Here is a 23374-nt window from a genome sequence, read left to right as displayed (position 1 = left end):
CCACCGGGCAAGTCCCTAGGAGGTCATTTCTAATCATCCCCCTTTTACAGAAAATGAAACAGACTCATAGGAGTTAAGTAACTTACCAAAGTCACAGTAAGCTACACTAGAGCCAGGATTCAAATCCCATAATCCAACCCCAGGGCTGTACTTTGGCTAGCTCAGTCCATGACCACATCATAGGGTCAGAGGTTGTGGCTGATGCCACAGGTGTTGTCTAGAGGTCCTTACATACCTTGCCTATGACATCCTTCCATCCTTGCCTATGAGCATTTCCAGAATCTGATCTGTGATCCCCTCCTCTTATCCACAAATTCTTACACTCCTGTATCCAAAGGCTACCTGAAAGTCAAACTTGGCCCCTCCCTCTCACTCACCTTCACATCTGATCACTTAATTTAAGCCCTGGCCCATCCATCTCCTGGAGGCCTGCCCTCCCTGTCTGGATGATTCAGGCCCAGGCGGGCACATTGGCTCTCTTGTCCATTTTCCCCTCTTGCAGGCCCCAGGCACCTACAGTTTCCCACCCAGGTAGCCTGGAATGGGGTCTTCCACCACCCACCTCTCTGATCATGGACCAGAAAATAGCCTGCACAGCATCTTGGAAAGAAACCTGGGCTCTTCCAGCTTATCCACATGAGTAAACAGCTTCCTTTCACAGCCTCAGTTTCCTCGTAGGAAACTTCCCCTCTGACAGAGAGCCCAGAGGTAGATAAGAGCTGAGTGATGCCTCTGAGAGGCTCAGAGTATAGCAGCAAGATAGATATATGGAAACGTAATTAAAACAGCCTGATAAGGCTCTGGAAGGAAAGATTATGAAACAGAACCAACACAAAGGAGGGAGCAATTAGGTAATTAATAACGACAGCTACTGTTTATCGATTATCTATAATGTGCTAGACACTTTACTTAGGAGTTGATCCAATCCTTATGTTGAATGTTCCAAAAAGACGTAATTATCCTACTGTTTAGGTAAGAAAGGATAAGCTTGGGAATGTAAAATAACTCTCAAAGCTACAACCAGAATGTCTTTGGGATTTCCAACATTCCTCTTCTTCTTACACTCAGAATACAGTCTCATCCATGGCCTCCCTCTGGTGATGTCTGGGTCAGTCTCAGTTTTCCCATTTACCCAGAGAATAGCATGCATGCAGTAATCTCTCTCTGGCCTCCATTTTCTCATCTGTAAAATAGGGATGATAACATAAAACCAATCACAAAGGGCCATGCTAAGAACCTAAAGGAGTTAATATATGAAAAGCATTTAGAGCAGTGCCTAGCACACAGTCAGGGCTATGTGGCGGTGTATTATTCTTAGTAATGTTATTTTTATTGTTTTCTCCAAGGGCACTTTTTGCCATGAGCCCATGGACTACCCTGGGCTTACTGAGGACCCCATCGTCTATGTTCATCAAATGACACAGAAGAGAGTCACCTGTACTGACCAAGCTCTGTATAAATTGAAGCCTTCAGCACCCTCCCACCCAACCACTCTAACCAGGCTTCTCATGTACCCTCATTTCCACTGTAAGTGGGAGGTTCCCAGGCCCCTCACACGCATAGCATCGCACACTGAGAAAAGGGAGGCCAGAGGGACCTCGGAGAGGCCACTGGAGGAAGGGAAAGTGTTGGCACCCCAGGGGTCTAAGGGAGTGAAAACAAGGTGTGCTCTTAGCTCATGAACAACAACTTCTGTTTCCAGGAGTGCAGGGTGTTGGCAGCTTTATCTCCGGCCAGCCGAGAGACTCATGTCAGAAACTGCCCATTCCTGGTGAATTTCAATGAGATGCCCTTTCTGCGAGGAGGAGGAAAGCCATCACTTAAAAGGCGAAAGCTGCTCTCACTTGGCAAGATATGATAGAGCAAGTGCAGCCTTGGGGGACAGGAAAAGAAGGCCGGGGGTCTTCACCCACTGCAAGTTACATGCGGTGCATGTCCGTAAGTTCCCCACTCTTCACCTCGTCTTAGGCTGGGTGCTCACACACAGGGAGGCACTGGACACCGCCCCCAAGCAAACAGGCACCAGAGCAAAACTTGCCAGGATAAAGGACGTGCACAGCGAGCTCAGTGGGGAGGGGGCACTGGAATCCCAGTCCCAGCATGGGACACAGAGGCTTTCACAGAGCAGATAGCATTTGCTGAGACTCTCGAAAGAAGAATGAGTGTCCACCAGGCAAAGAAAAGGGCTGGGAGTGCAAGAGGAGGAGGCATGGCAAACAGAAGCAGCATCATGAGACAGTGATGCGCATAAGACCCAAAATAACGGAAAATGTGGCGTGGCAAGAATCTGTTAGAGCATAGGAGAGTGGCGAGAAGAAAAACTGGAAAAGACATTGGGACCACAGACACATACCACCATCTACAGATTGGTCCCATGGAATTCTCCAGGCAAGGATATCGGAGTGGGTAGCCATTCTCTTCTCCCATCTTCCCATCCCAGGGATTGAACCCAGGTCTCCTGCCTGGCAGGTGTATTCTTTACCACCTGAGCCATGAGGGAAGCCCAGATGGTTGTATATGGTGTGGTGAGAAATGTGGATTTCCTCTTTTAAAGGACTGCAGAATTTCAAAAATGAGAGTCATATGATGCATCGTCTGCTTGAAGAAGTATGGAGCATGGATCACAGGAGTTGTAAGAACGGGCCATTTTTTATATTTTTAGACTAGAGGTAACAAGGCTGTCAATTATGTTCCCCAAAGACATTTAGGTGAGGAATGGGTGAATTATTATAGGGGAATACAGAAGAGAACCTAGGGTCACCCTCAGACTACAGGGTGGCCAGAGAGGATAGTCTTGGATTCTCTGAGACCAGAGGCCTGGAGTTCTTGGCCAGATGGGATATGAGATCTGAAATCCTAAACTGTCAAGAGGTGGGCTGAGCCAAAGTGCCCAGCCCATATTCCCCTGCATTCAGGATGACAAAAATATTTCATCCCACGTGCCACCTCTGATGGATTGGTGGTGTCTACCTAAATTACTTTTTGAAAGGGATTATAAACCCATATCTGGGCCCAGTGGGAAAGAAAGCGCTGACTGATTAGCAACATCAATCACGGGCAGTGGGTCGGGAGGGGTAGTACATGTGTCTCATACCTGTTTTCCCTGCCAGAATTACTGAGATGAGTCTTGGGTGTCTCTCTTGAGCAACCTGGTTAACAGAGGGCACTGGGTACCCATGAAAATAGGCAGTTATGGGTGCAAGTCCTGAAGCTGACAACCCGTTCTTAGGACCTCCAGCTAGTAGAATCTAGAGGAGTGCCAAGCAGCATCTCCATTTCTGGAACAGGTCCCTGGCACCCTGAATGGTATCTTAGGGACTGTCCTGGGAAACCCATGGGATCCCCCAGACATTAACCAAGCTGCTGGACCATTAATAATGCCCAAGTGTTCAGGAGTCATGTCAAGAGGTAGAAGCCACAAAAACTAAGAAAGGTCATCATTATGGTTAGAAATTCTTTACCTAGGGCCCATGGATGAGCTATAGGAAGACTGAAAATCCCTTGAAATTATGTGTAAATTGTTCTAAGTATGTGCATTGTTCTCAAAGCAGGTCTTTAGCTTTTATCAGTCTCTCAAAGAGCTCCATGGCCAAAAAAGTCTTCAGTCACTGCCCAAGATGAAGGAGAGTCATGAGATACAAGTTAATTCTGCTGGGTAAGGAAGAAGCAGCATCTATATCTCAGTTGGAATTGAACTTCCAGGGGTAGAACCTATATACTCAGCTAGTTTAATCCACTTAGCCCTAAAATGAATCCTCCAAACCTGGGGTGCAAACTTGAGGCTACCTTTGAGTATTGGGTAGCTTATAAACCTAGGGAGGTATTGTTTTTCTCAAAAAATGTTCTTAGCTTTTGTCAATCTCTCAAGGAGATCCATGCCCCCAAAAAAGTCTTCAACCACTGTTCAAGACAAAGGAAATCAATGCTATCTATAATCAAATAACCAGGGGGGTTTGTAGAGTCAGCTAAAGCAAAAGCTTGCCTTCACTGTGCTGGGAGAACAGCTAGAATTGGCCACATCTGAAGGCACTGTCCACCCCAGGGAACAGAGGCAGGTTGGGAGGGTGCTTTGGACACTATGATGGGAACTAGAACTAGTAGAAGCCTCTGAAAATGATTATTAATAGGTTTAGGAAATTATATCTGATGAGGGTCCAGGAGTCTGGGTCAGGGCTGGAAAATGGGATGCAGGCACCTGGGTTGGCAACCCTGGCTTATAGAGTGTGGTTCATAGAACCACGTCCTTTTCCTTCAGAACACCAATGTCCACTTGTAAATACATGTTAATTGCTGTGCTGACGTGTTTTCTATCTTCTCCATAAGTCTGCCAGCTCTGGGAGAATAAGGACTGTGGTTTTGCTCCCATTGTCACCTGGCAGAATTTAGGCACAGAGCAGATGCTTTCAATAAATATTTGCTGAATGAAAAGGTGTGTGGATGGATGGATGGATGGATGGGTGGGTGGGCCAAGGTGGTCCATCTGAAAGGCAGAATCTTGAGGAAAAACAAAATCAATGCCTCTTCTGTTTGGCACTTGAGAGGCAATTAGTATATCAGCTCAGAGAGCAGACTCTGGAGTTAAACTGCCAAGTTTAAATCTCAGCTCTGCTCTTTATTTAGTGTATGACCTTGGGCAAAATATTTAACCTCATGCATCAATTTCCTCATCTGTAAAATAGGGATAATAACAGTTCCTACCTCATAGAGCTACTATGAAGATCAAATGAATAAATACATCTAAAGTAAGTACTTGTTCTTTAGAACTAATGAGGTGGATGAACCTAGAACCTATTATACAGAGTGAAGTAAGTCAGAAAGAGAAAAATAAATATCATATTCTAACACATATATATGGAATCTAGAAAAATGGTACTGAAGAATTTATTTACAGGGCAACAATGGAGAAACAGACATAGAGAACAGACTTATGGACATGGGGAGAGGGGAGGAGAGGGTGAGATGTATGGAAAGAGTAACACAGAAACTTACATTACTATATGTAAAATAGATAGCCAATGGGAATTTGCTATATGGCTCAGGAAACTTAAACAGGGGCTCTTTATCAACCTAGAGGGGTGGGATGGGGAAGGAGATGCGAGGGAGACTCAAAAGATGCAAGGGGATATTAAAAAATAAAAATAAAAAAAGATGTGGGGAAAAAATTAAGTAAGTACTTTTTCTAAGTAGAATAGTACCTGATAGATAATAAACACCAGTTGTTAATTTTTAAAAAGCTGAACAAATATGGAGAATCTAGGTGTAAGGCAAAGGAATGCAGAGGGTAGCAAGGGATCAAAAACAAAAAATGGAAGTACTGGCTTCAATGCCATCTTATAAGATGCTGCTGGATCACCCTGGTATAGACGATTCCGTTAAGGGTACCAACCTGCACTGAATAACAGTGATTTTTTTTTTAACACAGGGGTTTTTAGACATGACTGTGGAGAAGGCAATGGCATCCCACTCCAGTACTCTTGCCTGGAAAATCCCATGGACAGAGGAGCCTGGTAGGCTGCAGTCCATGGGGTCTCGAAGAGTCGGACACGACTGAGCGACTTCACTTTCACTTTTCACTTTCATGCATTGGAGGAGGAAATGGCAACCCGCTCCAGTGTTCTTGCCTGGAGAATCCCAGGGATGGCAGAGCCTGGTGGGCTGCCGTCTATGGGGTTGCACAGAGTTGGACACGACTGAAGTGACTTAGTAGTAGTATTAGTAGTGGGTACTGCAGTAGATGAGCCCTACGGTCAGAAGATTTCAATTGGCTGAATCTTGCAGAGGAAAGTCAATTCTGCCCTTCGATGTAGGAAAAAGGTGTGAGAAGAAACCAACCTCAGAGACCTTCCCACCTCATATTCCAGCTCCCAGGTTACTGAATTCAGGCCCCTGCTGTACCTGCCTCCAAATCCTAAAAGGACCCTGTGCACTGCCAGAGAGACCCCCAGAGGCAGCCCAGAGGCTCTCAAGAGACGTCTACTCTGTGGCCTTTGGGACTGATTATGTAAAAAAGGAAATCAGCCTTTGGGACTGATTATGTAAAAAAGGAAATTGGATCCAGATCCTTTTCAGACACTCCAAGTAGATTCTTCAGGGACATTTGGGTATCTCTGGCCCTCCAATGTTTGATGTGAGAGAGAAGTAGCTAGATGGATAGGAAAGGATGTTCAGGAGCCTCAGAATATCAGGTTTTACATGGACTGTCCCACCTTGCTTCTCCTGGCCCATATCCCACCAAAACACTAAACACCAAATACTTGTCTACCCACATCATAAATAACAATAATGGTAACAGCCACTCAAAATACAGACTGCTTAGCCACAGCCCCTGCTTGTCTAGTTCACAGAAAAACAAGCAATATACCTTCTGGAAAGAATAAGGACTCTGATCTACAGGTCACATTCAATGCAGGCATATCTATAGTAGCTTCTACCCACAAGCCAAATTGTGTTGAAATTCAATACAAATTAAAAACAGTTTGTCTCCTTGAAAATGTTCACGTCACCTGCCACTTTGTCTCATGGTAGCAGAGTGAAGCCAGATTAGGGGCAATCTTGATCTTTTTGCTAGTTTCCAGATGTGCCGAAATAACTCCATTTCTTCTAAATTTATCAAAGTGTTGACAGACAGAGAAATGCCAAGCTGTCAGTTGCAACAGAGACCTCACTTCAGTTTTCAAAATAAATGCATCCTAAAGCAGTTCTTGAAGGAGCAAATGGCAGCCCACTCTCGTATTCTTGCCTGGGAAATCCCATGGACCAGAAGGAGCCTGGTGGGCTACAGTCCATGGGGTCGTGAAGAGTTGAACGTTACTTAGCAGCCAAACAACAATGACAGCAAAGAAGTTCTACAGTGGAAATCATACCAGATCGAGCATCAGAAGAGCCAGCTTCCAGTTCTTGGCCTAGCTGTCACTGGCCACGTGGATTTAGGAAGTCATATCACCCTCTGGGGCCGTAGATACCTAATCTGCTTGGACAAAATGATATTATGCTGAGAAAAAATATAAAGTTCAATGCTTCTCCATTTTCCCCCAAGCAAATTCTCAGAGTCATCCTCTTCTGTGTTCCCTCTGATTGTTGACCGGGCAGGGTTGCAAGCTGATTGGTCCTTCTTCTCCCTGTGATTTGTTATAAATAAGTGAACAGGGCAGGGTGGGACAAAGGGAGGGACTCTGCGGCCCTCAGAGAGCTCATTAGTGGGAAAAGCTTCTCCACTTGTGACTTCTTATCTTCATCTCTGATTCACTCAAGCAGTCACAAGCAAAAAGGGAGGAAAAAGAGGAGCTGGGGAGAAATATTGGTTAGAGGGCATTAGGGACTTGAGAGAGTGGGCAGCATGACTGGCTGAGAAAAAGCAGAGATTCGCTCCAACTCAAAGCAGACTTTAGTGGCCTACTCAAGTAAAGACTGAGTCGCTGGCTGGGACTGGACCCTGGACTAAAAATATGGGGGCTCCAGGGGATGACAAGAATCACCCACCAACAAAATTGGACCCTTGAAGGATATGAACCACTTCAAGAGAACCCCTCCAGGCAGATCAAAATCACAGGTATCCTTCTGGAAACAGTTTGAGAGCTGCTGGAGGAACTTCTCAGAGACTAAGCTAAGAAGGGGGTTTGCAAAGGCTCTTTAACAACTAGAGAGTCGGGTGGCAGGCAGGGTTAGCAAGTCTGGGGATAAAAGTCTGCAAGGGGTCCAGACACTAGCATGTGTATTGAGCTGGCCATGGTCCTAGCAGCCTCTGTCTGAGGTATCAGCCCATGCCCGTCCTGTGCCAACTCCAGAGCCAGATACCTGCCCAGCTCTGCTTCCTGCCTGACCATGACTCCCTCCAGCCTGCTCAAGCTCACACCTGGGCAGTTGTGGGCTGACACCTCTGCCAGCCTCCTGCCCAGAACCATGGCACTATTGTGCTGATGTTAACGGCTGCCTACATGTATGGTCTGTTTATCCCTGCCTTTTTCAACCTCACAGGCTTATTCTCCACTCAGTCCCTTAAAACACAGCTGTAGATGGTGAATAAGTCACAAGGAGGGGAACTGGGACTTGGCCCAGCACGCAGAAGTCCAGGCTGCAAGATCAGAGGCAAGAGAACAGACTCACCCCTACTCCCACCAGTGCATCCTGAACAGGATGTCAGAACAAGGCTCCCCCAACAACAGACACCCATTCCAACATCACTGGGCCAAGCAGGAGCCCAACCCAGGTGGACATTTCCTAGGAGTCTCCCTATGGCTCCATCCCACCCACTTTGCCCCACCAATTCACTGTCTTTAAGAAGTGCCGGGAGGATTTCCCTGGTGGTCCAGTGGTTAAGAATCTGCCTACCAATGCAGGGGACACAGGTTCAATCCCTGGTTGGGGAAGATTCCACATGATTCAGAGCAACTAAGCCAGTGTACCACAACTACTGAAGCCTGCGTGCCCTCGAGCCTGGTTGTCACAAGAAGAGAAGCCCTGCAATGAAAAGCCAGCATACCGCAACAAACAGCCCAGTTCCCCACAAGTCCAGAAAGCCCTCCCGTAGCAATGGAGCACAGCCAAATATGAACATGAAGAAATTCTTTTAAAAAAGAAGTACAGGGAAGCTTTGACCCACTGTGAAACAGTGGGTCTCAGTTCAAACAGATGTGGACCTGTTCCATATCCTAAGTCCCAGCAAATGACCTTGAGCAAGTCACCAAGTTTCTTTGAACCTCGGTTTTTCCATCAGGGTGTCACAAGCCCATCATGAGATAATAAAGTGCTTGGTAAACCACAGAATATGGTGCAAGTGGCAGTTAAATTACTATCCTAATACTACCCAGGCGCCCATATGACTCTGAGCCCTGTCAAAGAGGATCCTGGAAGCTAGTGGGTGAAGGAGAGTATGTAAGTACTTCTATGCACCAGGAGCTTTTACATATACTGTCTTGTAAGGCAGATCATACAGTCACCACTCTATAGATGAGGTTCAATTAATTGCCCAAGGTCATATGGTTAAGTTATCACTAAGCCAGGATTTGGAGCCATGTAGAACCTTCTTGCCTACTTACTACAGTCCCTTCCACTGGGTCAGACCTTGTTTCCAGAAATCCAGAGAAGCAACCCCACCTGCCCCTCAGAACATATCTCCCAGCTGTGCTTCTGTTCCGAGCCAGACCTCACATCCAGTCAGCCAAACTCTGGAACCTGGCTTTCGACAAGGGGTCCCTGGAAGACACAGCCTTCCTCACCCTACCTGCGCTAACGTCTCCACTCAACCCTCTCTTGTACCTGGTGCCTCAGCCCTTCTTCTCCGAAAGCAGGAGCACTGGAGACCCAGCCTGTGCCCTTGGGCCAAAGGCTGTCTAACATGATGGTGCATAAGAACTACTAGGGAAAAGCAAAGACAGTTCAAAGTCGTCATCTGCAGGGTCATCACCCTGCAGCAGCGGATCCAGGTGGGATCCAGAAATCTGAAGATTTAACAAGGAGGTTTCAGTACCCTCATCACCCTAAACACACAGACCTGTGGTCTTTTCCTTGATCTGGAAGGTGGAATTGAGTGTAAATCCCAAATATTACAGTTCTAAGGGGCTTCAGAGTTTGTATAATGTCCCCTCTCTTCCCCTACTTTACTGATGAGAAAAGTGAGGCTGAGAGACAAAAGGTGATTCCTCCAAGGTCAGATCACTGGCTACTAATAGAGTCAGGGCTGGAGCCTTAAGGCTGCTGACAAGTCGAGTCAGCACAGAGAGCACGAGGCCCAGAGAGCCAGGGTGGGGATGAGGGGATGTGAAGCCATGGCAGTCCCACAGCCTTTGGGTCACTTAGCTGTGGGGCCACAGGACCACTCAGCAGGGACCAGGAGCCTTTCACACTGATTTCTGAAATGGCGCCCACGGGAGCACTCCTGGGATGTGATGCCGTTTGTTACTTCCCCGAGGAAGGCCCCAAAATGATGATCACAGCACACGGCCCCAGCTCACACGCACACACAAACACACGTGGTCTCTCATTAATAACTCCCAGGCCATCTGGTACAACAGCCACTAGAGCTCCCAGGCCTAGGTGTCAGGTGCCAGGGGTGTGACAAGAGGTGGCGCAGGGCCGGATTCTTTCTGTCAGCAGGAGGGGAGTTTGTGCGAGGCGCTGAATTAGTTAGAGAAAACACAGATGCACCTATAGCGAAATCTGGAGAAGTGTGGAACCTGCTTGGAGCTCAGATTACTCAGCATCAAAAGTCTGCAGCCGCTCTGCCCAATACAACTTTCCGTGATGATGGAAAGGATACAGAAATGATGCATGATATCTACTTGGTCCAATCCTCTGGCTACTAGCCACAGGTGGCTATTAAACACTTGAATGTGACTAATGAGACTCAGGAACTAGTTTATTTTACTAGAATACATATTAAAGTGAGTGAACACACTAGCTCACTTAAATTTCACAAGGGATCCATGAGTAAGGATTTTTTCCGCATTTATAGAATGAGGAAGTGGAGGCACAGAGAGGTCAAGTGACTTGCCAAGGTGCCCCAGTAAGTAGCCCAAGCAGTCTGGATCCAGAGTCTTTTCCAAAGTCCTACATTAAGCCACATCCCTGCTGGCAGGCCGTGTTCCCGACACTATCAGGAGCGTGCTGCGGTATACACATATGCACGCACTCACAAGGTCTGGGCAAGCACCAGGCCAAGAGCAGAATCAAAACTCTGCTCTGAAAGGGAACCCCCACCATGGCCTTGGCAAGGCTCTGGTCTGTTAAATAAAGCAACAGCAGTAGCATTTGGGGCCTTGATTCAATAAAAGAGACATAGGTCCCTGAGTGATGAAGTGACCAGTCTGATGGGAAAAGCAAAATCCTTGCCCTGGAGCACCTCCTAATCAGATGGAAGAGACAGTGAAACTACAGGGGTTCAAGCTGGGGAGTACCGTGAATCTGCAGGGAAGTGTCCTATTGAACTATGGGCTCCCTGACCTATTTCAGCTTCTCCTAAGAAAGTCCATGGGTTCCTGGGAGCCCCCAGGATAAGAGCCCTTCTTGAGCCTCTCTGACAGTGGAGGTTTGGAGAAAGCACAGCAATCTCAATGATCGCTTCTCCCACATTCCAGGGGAGGGGAGCCTGGCTCCAGCTAATTAGGAAAATGCCTTAAGAACACGACTTACAAATGGCCCCATGGTTCCCTACATCTCATTTGCATTGAGCTGTTGTTACCTTATTGATTATATTAAATTAGGAGATAGTCACACCGTCTGCAATGCAACAATTATCATCATCAAACCAATTAGTATCAAATGGGATGTGGTCCCTGTCGCTCCAGTTCTGCACTCGGCTATTTCCAACACTGCCATCCCAGCCTTATGAAATAATTGTGTTTCTATTCAAGCAGCAGCAATCAGCAGAAATCTTCCCAAGAGACCCACCTTTCTCTCCATGGCTCTGTGTCAGGATGTCTTGTCACACAAGCAAAATGATACAACTGGTATCTTTGGTAGTACCAGCCTCAAGGGGGGATGCCTTCAGGACACACTGCACCTGGCCTCAAGAATTCGTGATGAACCAGTCACGGAGTTCACACCCTAACCCCCCCAAACACACGTACCCTCTTATCATCCACCTTCCAGAGCTAGAATATACACACAAAACATGTTCCAACCCACTCACAACACAAGCACACACATAGTTTCATGAGCACACACCACCAGCTCACTCCCAAGCAAAGGTTCACAACAAATTCACCAATACTCCAACCCACACACTACCATCTACCGCCAAACTTCCACACAAGCCCACGCCAGCACACTCGTGGACAGTCACACACGTGATTGTTTCCCCAACACACACAAACAAGCAAACAAACACAGGATGTGGGTTCATACACACACACACACACACACACACACCAGCATACTCACAATGACACGCCAGCACACACCTCACAACAGACGCATGGGCACACAGTACTTTTGGAGACTTTCCAGACAGAATCCAGGGGGCTGGCAGAAGGACTAAGATCGCTTCTCATGGCTCCACAGGCATAGCAACCTTACTCTTTGTCCTTCTCGATGCGCTGTCCCCAGGCCTGGCATATCTCTTCTCAGTGGTACGGTCTGATGCCTTATCCAAGATCATTAATCATAGCTTTGTAATTCTCCCTCTCAGTGATGCAGAGAGGGCTGTGCAGTGAGGGCAGGAGGCTCTGAGTCTTCCTGTGAAGACGGAGCCTTTGGAGAGACGCTTCACCGTGAAGTTTCTTCATTGCCTTGGTTCCTCCTCATTTGCTCACACAGTTGTAACCTGGTCACTGTTTATAAAGCACATACCCTATGCCTTCACTTATGCAGTAAATATTTCCAAGTGCCTCCTGTGAGCTGGTGCTGTTCCAAGCACTGGAGATTCCACAGTGAACCAAAAACAAGCCCTTGTTCTTAAGACACTTATAGTCAAGAGGGAGATACAGACAATAAAGTACTAAACCACTACATATATAAAATGTCAACAGCTATGAATAAAGATAAAGCAGACGAGGGATTGAGTGTGGGGCATTGTTTTGGATAAAGAGGTGAGAAAAGGCCTCCCGGATGAGGTGACATCTGAGCAGAGACGTGCCAGCAGGAGGGGCAAGCCAGGTAAAGGTCTGGGAGGAGAGCGTGCCAGGCAGAGGGAACAGCCAGCACGAACGGCCAGCAGCTGGGGCATAGGTGGCACTCATCAAAGCAGCCAGTGCCTGAAGGAAGAAGCATTGCCTGCTTCCGGTGCATTATCTCATTTAATCCTCATGGGTCTGTAGGATGGTGTTATTATCATCTCCCATTTACAGATGAGGAAACTGAGGCTCAGAGAGGTAACATGACCATGCCAAGGCACACAGCTCTGAAGATACTGTGCAGAGATACACACCCAGGTCTGCCCACCTCCCGGCTGCCACTAACCCCAGGCTCTCTCCTACCCTCATGCACCCGTGCCTCCACCGGGCTGTGACCAGGCTATGAACATAGAATCATGCTCTAGCCCACTTACCACAGTCATCAAAGTCACAACAGATCTATTAATTCATTGTGAAAGTTCTCATTACACTCATTATTACAATGCACATGCTTATCATCGTTAGCGGAGCTTACAACTACAAACACCATTAATAACTCAGAGCTCTTTCCATCACCACTAATGGGCCCTTCCCAGCACCCCTCGCACATGCACACAGAACTAGGGAGGAACTCCAGTGGGTGCTGGAGAGCCTCCAAACCCTCTGCTGTCTGCCCCCAGCTACCCGCAGCTGCCCCCCTTTAACCATCCCTGGGAGCCAGTCCTGGCCGTCATACAGGTTCTGCTGCTGGCGCTAGGGCTTTTTTTTTTTTTTTTAAATATATAAATTGGCTGCCTCAGGCCTTAGCTGCATCACGTGGGATCTTTCGCTGCGGCAGAGGGACTCTCCAGTTGTGGCGCACAGGCTCCAGTAGTTGCAGCACGTGGGATCTTAGAACCCCGACCAGGGATTGAACCCGTGTCCCCTGCATTGCAAGGCAGATTCTTATCCACTGGACTACCAGGCAAGTCCCCTGCCTGGAACTGTTTTGATTCACTTTCTTTTCTGAGTTTAAGAGGAAGAGAGGGCAAGCAGAACCCTATAGCATGTACAGAATTGAAAGCTGACCATGGATAATCCACAATTCAAGTTTGGCTTTTAGGCAAAAAGGAAGCCCCTTAAACAAAAGGGACAGCAGAGATTCACAGATTTGGCCAGAATCCTCTCCAAAACCAGGCTGAAAGAAAATTAAGAAGTCAGTGCTAGATGTAAACATTTTCTCGTTTCATCTTCACAGCAACCCCGTGAGAAAAGAATCATTATGTACATTTTACAGATGAAGAAGCTGTAGCTCAGAGAGGCTAAACCACCAACCTGAGGCCACATAGTGAGTGGAAGAGCTGGAATGTGAACCCAAGTTGATCTGGCATTACAGGCCAGGGTCTTGCCTGAGTTGCCCAGATCAAGATGGTACACAGCATGTCCAGCCTACTGTCCCGCAGTAACTCTCCCTGCAAGTGCCTGTGGGAGGGGGCAAAGGGGATTGAGTGGAGCAGAAGCAGAAAGAGAGGGATTGGGGGAGAACACAAGGAAGATTAATTAATTAAAGGAGAGGAGGAAGGAATAAAAGAAACAAAGAATGAAGAGGCCTCTGCCCATGAACCCCACCACCCACATCCTCACCCCTTCTCCATCCTGTACCTAATATGCATTCACCACATACGATCTTTAATCCATATTCTGATATATGGAGAGACAGTCCGGTTTACGGGAGTTGAGGTCCACTGTGCCCCAGCTGCTGCACATACGTTATCTCATTTTAATCTGCACTCTTTCCTCAGAGGCTTGGGGCACAGAGTAGGAAGCAAGCAGCCACCCCACCCCACCCCCGCATCTCTGCACCTCTGCCTAAAATGTTGCCTCTCCCAACTCATTATCTGGCAAACTTCCATTCTTCCTTCAAGAGTCAACTCAGGACTTCCCTGGTGGTCCAGTGGCTAACACTCCACGTTCCTAATGCAGGGAAGCTCGGGGTTTGATCCCTGGTCTGGGAAGATTCCACATGCCACGGGGCAACTAAGCCCGTGTGCCACAACCACTGAAGCCCACTTGCCCTACAGCCTGTGCTCCGCAACAAGAGAAACCACTGCAGTGAGAAGCCTGTGCACGCAAGGGAGAGGAGCCCCGCTTGCTGCAACTAAAGAAAAACCCACACCCAGCAACGAAGAGCCAACTCAACCAAAAAAAAAAAAGTTTAAATAAAAAGATTCAACTCAAATGTCACCACCTCTATGAAGCCACCCATGACTGTCACATTCTTAGTTGAGGAATGCAGAAGTGCATGAAAATTTCATTTTCTCCCCCTCCCTGCCTTCAAAGTCATTTCCCCAAGGTCACAACAGATGGTGCACATCCTTCCAGATAATTTTCTAGGCCCATACAAACACAAAAAAACTATGGGGGCTTTTTGTCTTTTTATTTCTGATTTATTTAATTTTAAAAATAGGATTCACATTACTCCAGACTCGCTTTGTTCATGTAGTAAGTCACAAACAACTCTCCAGGTCAGTGCCTGCGCACATAGCTCCCCCTCCTCACTGCCTGTGGAACCATCCGCAGCTTAATTCAGCCAGGAGTTACTTAGCTACTTCCCTCTTGATGGATGTTCAATTGTTTCTTTTTCAGTGCTACAAATGCTGCTATAATGAATATCTTATACTTGTGCTCTGATGTTTTTATTCCCATGAGAGGGATTCCCAAAAGAGGGATTTGTGAATTACAGGGTGTTTGTATTTTAAATTTTAATTGCTACTGCTGATTTTGTTCCCTAACATTTATAAGCAATTCTCAACCTCAGTGATGTACACAAGAGCTTTCTTCCCACACCACGGCCAGAACTGGATGTTACCTGTCTTTTTTTACTCTTGCCAATAGATGGATGATAGCGCTTACCTCACAGAATTGTTGTGAGGCTTAAATGAGGTTTAAATGAAAAATATAGTATCCAGGACTTCCCTGGTGGTCTGGTAATCTGCTTTGGTTGGGAACCTGCTTGCGGATGCAGGGGACATGGGTTCAATCCCCAGTCCAGGAAGGTTCCTCGTGCTGCACTGCAACTAGGCCACTGCACCACAACTACGGAAGCCCTAGAGCCGGGGCTCCACAGCAACAGAAGGCGCTGGAATGAGAAGCCCACGCTGCAGCTAGACAGTAGTCCCCACGAGCAGCCACTGGAGAAAGCCCACACGCAGCAACAAAGACCCAGTGCAGCCAATAATAAATGACAAATTTTAGCAGAGCTCTTAATTAAATATATATATATACACATATAGTATCCAGCACATAATAAGTCCTTGATAAATATGAGCCATTTATATAGCTCTGGAAGGACTTATGCTAAAGCTGAAGCTCCAATACTTTGGCCACCTGATGCAAAGAGTCAACTCATTGGAAAAGATCCAGATTCTGGAGAAGATTGAAGGCAGGAGGAGAAGCGGGCAACGGAGGATGAGATGGTTGGATGGCATCATCAACTCAATGGACCTGAGTGTGAGCAAACTCTGGGAGATAGTGAAGGATAGGGAAGCTTGGCATGCTGCAGTCCATGAGGTGGCAAAGAGTTGGACATGATTTAGCTACTGAATAATAAAATAACAAATATAGCTCTGATGTCATCCTATTATCATATATGTCAGGAAAGCCTAGAATACAGGATGACTTCCAGGTTCAGGAGAATATATCTTTTTAAGCAGACCAAGATTTTAATCCAGGCTTCCCTGACCAACTCAGAGCCTCAGTGCTTCATCTATAAAATGGGGATGAGTCTTCTGTATTCTCCATCACAAGGAAACAACAGAGCTCAAGTGAATTCATGACTGTAAAGTCTCATTTGAGATCTCACACATGTGTGGAGGGTTATGCTCTCACTCATGACCAGGCATGATCTCCAGTTCAGTTCAGTTTCAGTTCAGTCACTCAGTTGTGTTTGACTCTTTGAAACCCCATGAATCGCACCACACCAGGCCTCCCTGTCCATCACCAACTCCCGGAGTTCACCCAAACTGATGTCCATCGAGTCAGTGATGCCACCCAGCCATCTCATCCTCTGTCATCCCCTTATCCTCCTGCCCTCAATCTTTCCCAGGATCAGGGTCTTTTCAAATGAGTCAGTTCTTTGCATCAGGTGGCCAAAGTATTGGAGTTTCAGCTTCAGCATCAGTCCTTCCGATGAACACCCTGGACTGGTCTCCTTCAGGATGGACTGGTTGTATCTCCTTGCAGTCCAAGGGACTCTCAAGATCTTCTCCAACACCATAGTTCAAAAGCATCAATTCTTCAGCGCTCAGCCTTCTTCACAATCCAACTCTCACATCCATACATGACCACTGGAAAAACCATAGCCTTGACTAGATGGACCTTTGTTGGCAAAGTAATGTCTCTGCTTTTCAATATGCTATCTAGGTTGGTCATAACTTTCCTTCCAAAGAGTAAGCGTCTTTTAATTTCATGGCTGCAATCACCATCTGCAGTGATTTTGGAGCCCAAAAAAATAAAGTCTGACACTGTTTCCACTGTTTCCCCATCTATTTCCCATGAAGTGATGGGACCGATGCCATGATCTTCGTTTTCTGAATGTTGAGCTTTAAGCCAATATTTTCACTCTCCACTTTCACTTTCATCAAGAGGCTCTTTAGTTCCTCTTCACTTTCTGCCATAAGGGTGGTGTCATCTGCATATCTGAGGTTATTGATATTTCTCCCGGCAATCTTGATTCCAGCTTGTGCTTCTTCCAGTCCAGCATTTCTCATGATGTACTCTGCATATAAGTTAAATAAACAAGGTGACAATGTATAGCCTTGACGTACTCCTTTTCCTATTTGGAACCAGTCTGTTGTTCCATGTCCAGTTCTAACAGTTGCTTCCTGACCTGCATACAGGTTTCTCAAGAGGCAGGTCAGGTGGTCTGGTAGTCCCTTCTCTTGAAGAATTTTCCACAGTTTATTGTGACCCACACAGTCAAAGGCTTTGGCATAGTCAATAAAGCAGAAATAGATGTTTTTCTGGAACTCTCTTGCTTTTTCGATGATCCAGCAGATGTTGGCAATTTGATCTCTGGTTCCTCTGCCTTTTCTAAAACCAGCTTGAACATCTAGAAGTTCACGGTTCACTTATTGCTGAAGCCTGGCTTGAAGAATTTTAAAGCATCACTTTACTAGTGTGTGAGATGAGTGCAATTGTGCGGTAGTTTGAGCATTCTTTGGCATTGCCTTTCTTTGAGACTGGAATGAAAACTGACCTTTTCCAGCCCTGTGGCCACTGCTGAGTTTTCCAAATTTGCTGGTATATTGAGTGCAGCACTTTCACAGCATCATCTTTCAGGATTTGAAAGAGCTCAACTGGAATTCCATCACCTCCGCTAGCTTTGTTCGTAGTGGTGCTTCCTAAGGCCCACTTAACTTCACATTCCAGGATGTCTGGCTCTAGGTGAGTGATCACACCACTGTGATTATCTGGGTTGTGAAGATCTTTTTTATATAGTTCTTCTGTGTATTCTTGCCACCTCTTCTTAATATCTTCTGCTTCTGTTAGGTCCCTACCATTTCTGTGCTTTATTGAGCCCATCTTTGCATGAAATGTTCCCTTGATACCTCTAATTTTCTTGAAGAGATCTCTAGTCTTTTGCATTCTATTGTTTTTCTCTATTTCTTTGCATTGATTGCTGAGGAAGGCTTTCTTATCTCCTTGGTATTCTTTGGAACTCTGAATTCATATGGGTATATCTTTCCTTTTCTCCTTTGCTTTTCACTTCCCTTCTTTTCACAGCTATTTGTAAGCCCTCCTCAGACAGCCATTTTGCTTTTTTGCATTTATTTTTCTTGGGGATGGTTGATTACTCTCTCCTGTACAATGTCTCAGCGGCAGCCAAGAGGAGCTACCCTACGTCCGAGGTAAGGAGCAGCGGCTGCGCTTTGCTGGAGCAGCCGTGAAGAGATGCCCCACGTTCAAGGTAAGAGAAACCCAAGTAAGATGGTAGGCACTGAGAGAGAGCATCAGAGGGCAGACAGACTGAAGCCACAATCACAGACAACAGGCCAGTCTGATCACACTAGGACCACAGCCTTGTGTAACTCAGTGAAACTAAGCCATGGCATGTGGGGCCACCCAAGATGGTTGGGTCATGGTGGAGAGGTCTGACAGAATGTGGTCCACTGGAGAAGGGAATGGCAAACCACTTCAGTATTCTTGCCTTGAGAACCCCATGAACAGTATGAAAAGGCAAAAAGATAGGATACTGAAAGATGAACTCCCCAGGTCGGTAGGTGCCCAATATGCTACTGGAGACCAGTGGAAAAATAACTCCAGAAAGAATGAAGGGATGGAGTGAAAGCAAAAACACCCAGTTGTGGATGGGACTGGTGATAGAACCAAGGGCTGACACTGTAAGGAGCAATATTGCATCAGATCAGATCAGATCAGTCGCTCAGTCGTGTCCGACTCTTTGCGATAGGAACCTGGAATGTCAGGTCCATGAATCAAGGCAAATTGGAAGTGGTCAAACAGGAGATGGCAAGAGTGAACGTCAACATTCTAGGAATCAGTGAACTAAGATGGACTGGAATGGGTGAATTTAACTCAGATGACCATTATATCTATTACTGTGGGCAAGAGTCCCTTAGAAGAAATGGAGTAGCCATCACAGTCAACAAAAGAGTCCAAAATGCAGTACTTGGATACAACCTCAAAAATGACAGAATGATCTCTGTTCGTTTCCAAGGCAAACCATTCAGTATCACATAACCCAAGTCTATGCCCCGACCAGTAACGCTGAAGAAGCTGAAGTTGAACAGTTCTATGAAGACCTACAAGACCTTCTAGAAATAACACCCAAAAAAGATGTCCTTTTCATTACAGGGGACTGGAATGCAAAAGTAGGAAGTCAAGAAACACCTGGAGTAACAGGCAAATTTGGCCGTGGAGTACGGAATGAAGCAGGGCAAAAGCTAATAGAGCTCTGCCAAGAGAACTCACTGGTCATAGCAAACACCCTCTTCCAACAACACAAGAGAAGACTCTACACATGGACATCACCAGATGGTTGACACTGAAATCAGATTGATTATATTCTTTGCAGCCAAAGATGGAGAAGCTCTATACAGTCAGCAAAAACAAGGCCAGGAACTGACTTTGGCTCAGATCATGAACTCCTTATTGCCAAATTCAGACTGAAATTGAAGAAAGTGGAGAAAACCACTAGACCATTCAGGTATGATCTCCAGGTGATCCCCAAAAGACATTTCTTAGATGAGCAAAGACCTTCACAGTCAGAGAAGAGGGAAGAGATCTCCTGACCCTTGGTCCTAACCCTTCAACTAGATATTCACGCTCCATCCATTCTCAAGGACAAGACAATACATAAATATGAGCATGTGGTTATCTCAAGGACCCCTGAAGACTTTCCTTCTATTCAAAAATGCCTCTAACCCAGAGAATATTGTTAGATGCCTGACATTTTGCCACTAATGACCCACGCCTCCCTGCACCACTCCTTGGGGGAGCAGGTCCACTCCCAGGACTTCAAGCATTGTTTACCAAACATTTCCTGAGCATGTGCTCTGTGCCCAGCACACACAGCGCCTCGTGGACTCTACACTTGACACTATCAAAGGCCATCTCACCATCTCTGACTCCTCTCCATGTTTCAAACCCATATTCCCATCTGTCTACTAGAAATCTCACCTTTAATATCCCACAAGCACCTGAGACTCAGCACACCCCAAGGTGAATTTATCAGCCTCCTCCTAAACCTGCCCCTGCTTCCTCTGCTTCCCCAACTCCAGGCCTGGCCTCTTCATCCTCTGGAGGTCCATAACATCAGAAGCCTCAGCCTTAGCCTCACCTGCAACCCACCAGTTAGGCTGCCTTCTCCACCAACTACCTCCTCCCTGCCCCAACCCAGGGTTAGGTGAAGCAGGCAAGAACATCCTTGAAAATGAGTGCTTTATTAAATTTGGCACCCTAGGATACTCACTCTCCTACTCAAATCCAGGCCAGCCGGATCTTCTAAATTAGACCAACTCAGTTTATCTTTCACTGGGCTGAGGCAGCAGCCAATCACATGGCCTTCCTCCCTCCGTTCTCTGCCTCCAGTGATTCTCTTTGGCTCAATGGTAAAGAATCCATCTGCCAACACAGGAGACACGGGTTCAATCCTTGGTCTGGGAAGATCCCACATGCCACGGAGCAACTAAGCTCGTGTGCTGCAACTATTGAGCCTGTGCTCTAGAGCCCAAAGGTCCCAACTATTGAAGTCTCTGCTCCCTGCTCCGCAACTAGTAGCCCCTGATTGCCACAACTAGAGAAAAGCCTGTGCAGCAATGAAAACCCAACAGAGCCAAAAATAAATATATAAATACGTTTTTTTAATATAAAAATCACATCCTCAAGGATCTTGCAGGACTCACCATAATCTACTGAATGAAGTATCAGGATTTATATTCACACAGAACATGTCTTCCTCCATGCAACAACTTCTGTTTGAATCTACCCTGCCAAAGACAGCCAGCTCAGCACTGGCATCTGATTGGGCCACACATGAGCACCTGACACAAGCGCAGCTCATCCATAGGCTACCTAATAGCCTATCACATGGCCTGACACAACACGCTCTACAAGGAGACAGTGGTCATCAACTGAACCAATCAAATGTTGTCTCTCAGGGGTTTGAAATAGAAGGGGGGAAAAAGAGAGAGCTGCCTAATTGATAGCAAAACAGAAAAAGCAGAGGCAAGGAACTGAACCTGAGTCATATTAATAGTTAATGACTTCCAGCTGTGGAGGTCCTGGTGCCATCTTAAATCCAGTTCCCATCAGTTTCCCAGCTCTATGGCAACTCCTCTTGTTGGAGTTCCAAAAGAGGGGCTTTAATATGCCACTAGGGTCTTGTCTGGCCCAGCCTGGCCTGGCATTGGGTGGGGAAGGCTGGATCCCACCAACCCGGGGCAGGAGCCAGCTGTCTAGCGAACGACTGTAAACCCCAGTTCCTGCCACACAGCCCGGAGCTTGGCTGTGACACCCCCACTCCCAAGGGAAAAGGGGCATCTGAGGCTTCTACACAGTTCCAAAAAGCTGGAGACATCTCACACCCACAAATAATAATCATGATTTTCTGTAATTATTATTTGTGTATTTTGCATAATTGTCATAATTATTACCATCAGCTCATCAGCCTCCCATCCCAGCGTGCTCTCCTCCCGTCCTCAGCCCTGAAATCTGATCACATGGGGCACCCTTGCCTGCCGCTGACTGCCTTGTCAGAGCTGGCTTATAGGGATTCCTCGATGAAATGGGATATGATGCTCCTGAGGGTTCTTTTCTGCCTTGCTTATCCTTCCAGAATACTTCTGGGCCTCAGTGCTAACTCTGTGCAGGGCCCAGGCTCAGTGTTGGGGCAGGAGACAAAGGGAAATGAGAGGAGCTTGCTTGCCCACTTGTTCTAGAAAAAGAAATAAGGCCTCCCTGCTCGCCTGCAACCAGTAGTGACTGGGAGCAGACTGGTCCCAGCTCAGGAGTTCAGACTATCAGCATCCCACCCTAGCTCTGCCTTCTGATGTGTGACATCACCTGGGTGGCTTGAAATCAATCATGCTGGAAGTACTTACACTGCAGAAATTGGCAAAAAGGCTTTTTTTCCAGAGAGCTAGTTGTTAAACATGCATCAGTTAGTTCAGTTCAGTCGCTCAGTCATGTCCGACTCTTTGCGACCCCATGGACTGAAGTACGCCAGGCTTCCCTGTCCTTCACCATCTCTCGGAGCTTGCTCAAATTTGTGTTCATTGAGTCGGTGATGCCATCCTACCATCTCATCCTCTGTTGTCCCCTTCTCCGGCCTTCACTCTTCCCCAGCATCAGGGTCTTTTCCAATGAGTAGGCTCTTCACATCAGGTGGCCAAAGTATTGGCGCTTCAGCCTCAGCAACAGTCCCTCCAATGAATATTCAGGACTGACTTCATCTTAGATTGACTGGTTTGATCTCTTTGTCACCCAAGGGACTCTCAAGAGTCTTCTCCAACACTACAGTTCAAAGGCATCAATTCTTCAGGGCTCAGCTTTCTTTATGGTCCACTCTCACATCCATACATGACTACTGGAAAAACCAAAGCTTTGACTAGACAGACCTTGTCAGCAAAGTAATGTCTCTGCTTTTTACAGAGAAACATGTATCAGCCTACCCTCAAACCCACCCTCCGCATCACAGACAGGATGTTCTCTAAGGCTGAAATATAATGGTATCACTCTCCTACAATGGCTCCATGTTACTCATGGGTAAGGTCGAAACCCTTCAGCATAAGGCCCCCAGAGCCCTGCATGATCCAGCTCAGCCTGCCACTCTAGCTTCCATCCTTTCTGTCTCCCGTGGCCTTCCAGATGACTCTGTGCCCCAGAGATGTCATCTCAGGCCCCACACCCTCCGGCCTCCAGTCTCCAGCACATGCCATCCCTGCCTGAATCACCCTTCCACCCTCGGTCCTGGCTTTAAGGCTGCATCTTTCTGGGAAGACCTCACTGACCCCACTCTCATGGCAGCACATGTTTTCATCATGTGTCTACCCGCATGTGGCCCCACTCAACTACTGAGTCAAGTCTAATTCGCTCTTTCTTTCACCTTTAGCATCTGGCAGAGTCCCGCCATGTTGAACTCAGTAGCCTCAAACTGAATTGAATCCAACAGAATCAACACCACAGCCTGAGACCAGCTGAGGTCAGTACCCTCACGGACTGCAGAGTGCTTTGATTGGTCAGAGACAGCAGGATGCTTCTGATGGATAAGTCGGACCAGTGTCCTGGACACATCCCCAAGGAGAAACTCCAGGCCACATGTTACCAGC

The 23374-nt window shown here is 46.9% G+C and overlaps 1 long non-coding RNA gene across 1 annotated transcript; it reads right to left on the bottom strand.

Moving 5' to 3' along the window:
* Positions 1-857: 857 nt before the first annotated feature.
* LOC123334166 lies at positions 858-21086 on the bottom strand. The gene is made up of 3 exons (XR_006551988.1): positions 20951-21086; positions 6864-6967; positions 858-1183 (listed from the first exon to the last, which is right to left on the bottom strand). It is a non-coding gene; the product is annotated as an uncharacterized LOC123334166 (long non-coding RNA).
* Positions 21087-23374: the final 2288 nt, after the last annotated feature.

Source organism: Bubalus bubalis, chromosome 6 (assembly GCF_019923935.1).
Source record: "Bubalus bubalis isolate 160015118507 breed Murrah chromosome 6, NDDB_SH_1, whole genome shotgun sequence".
NCBI classification, from domain to species: Eukaryota; Metazoa; Chordata; class Mammalia; order Artiodactyla; family Bovidae; genus Bubalus; species Bubalus bubalis.
The sequence above is the reverse complement of the archived record's forward strand: the minus strand, read 5'-3'. Positions and strand labels throughout refer to the sequence as shown.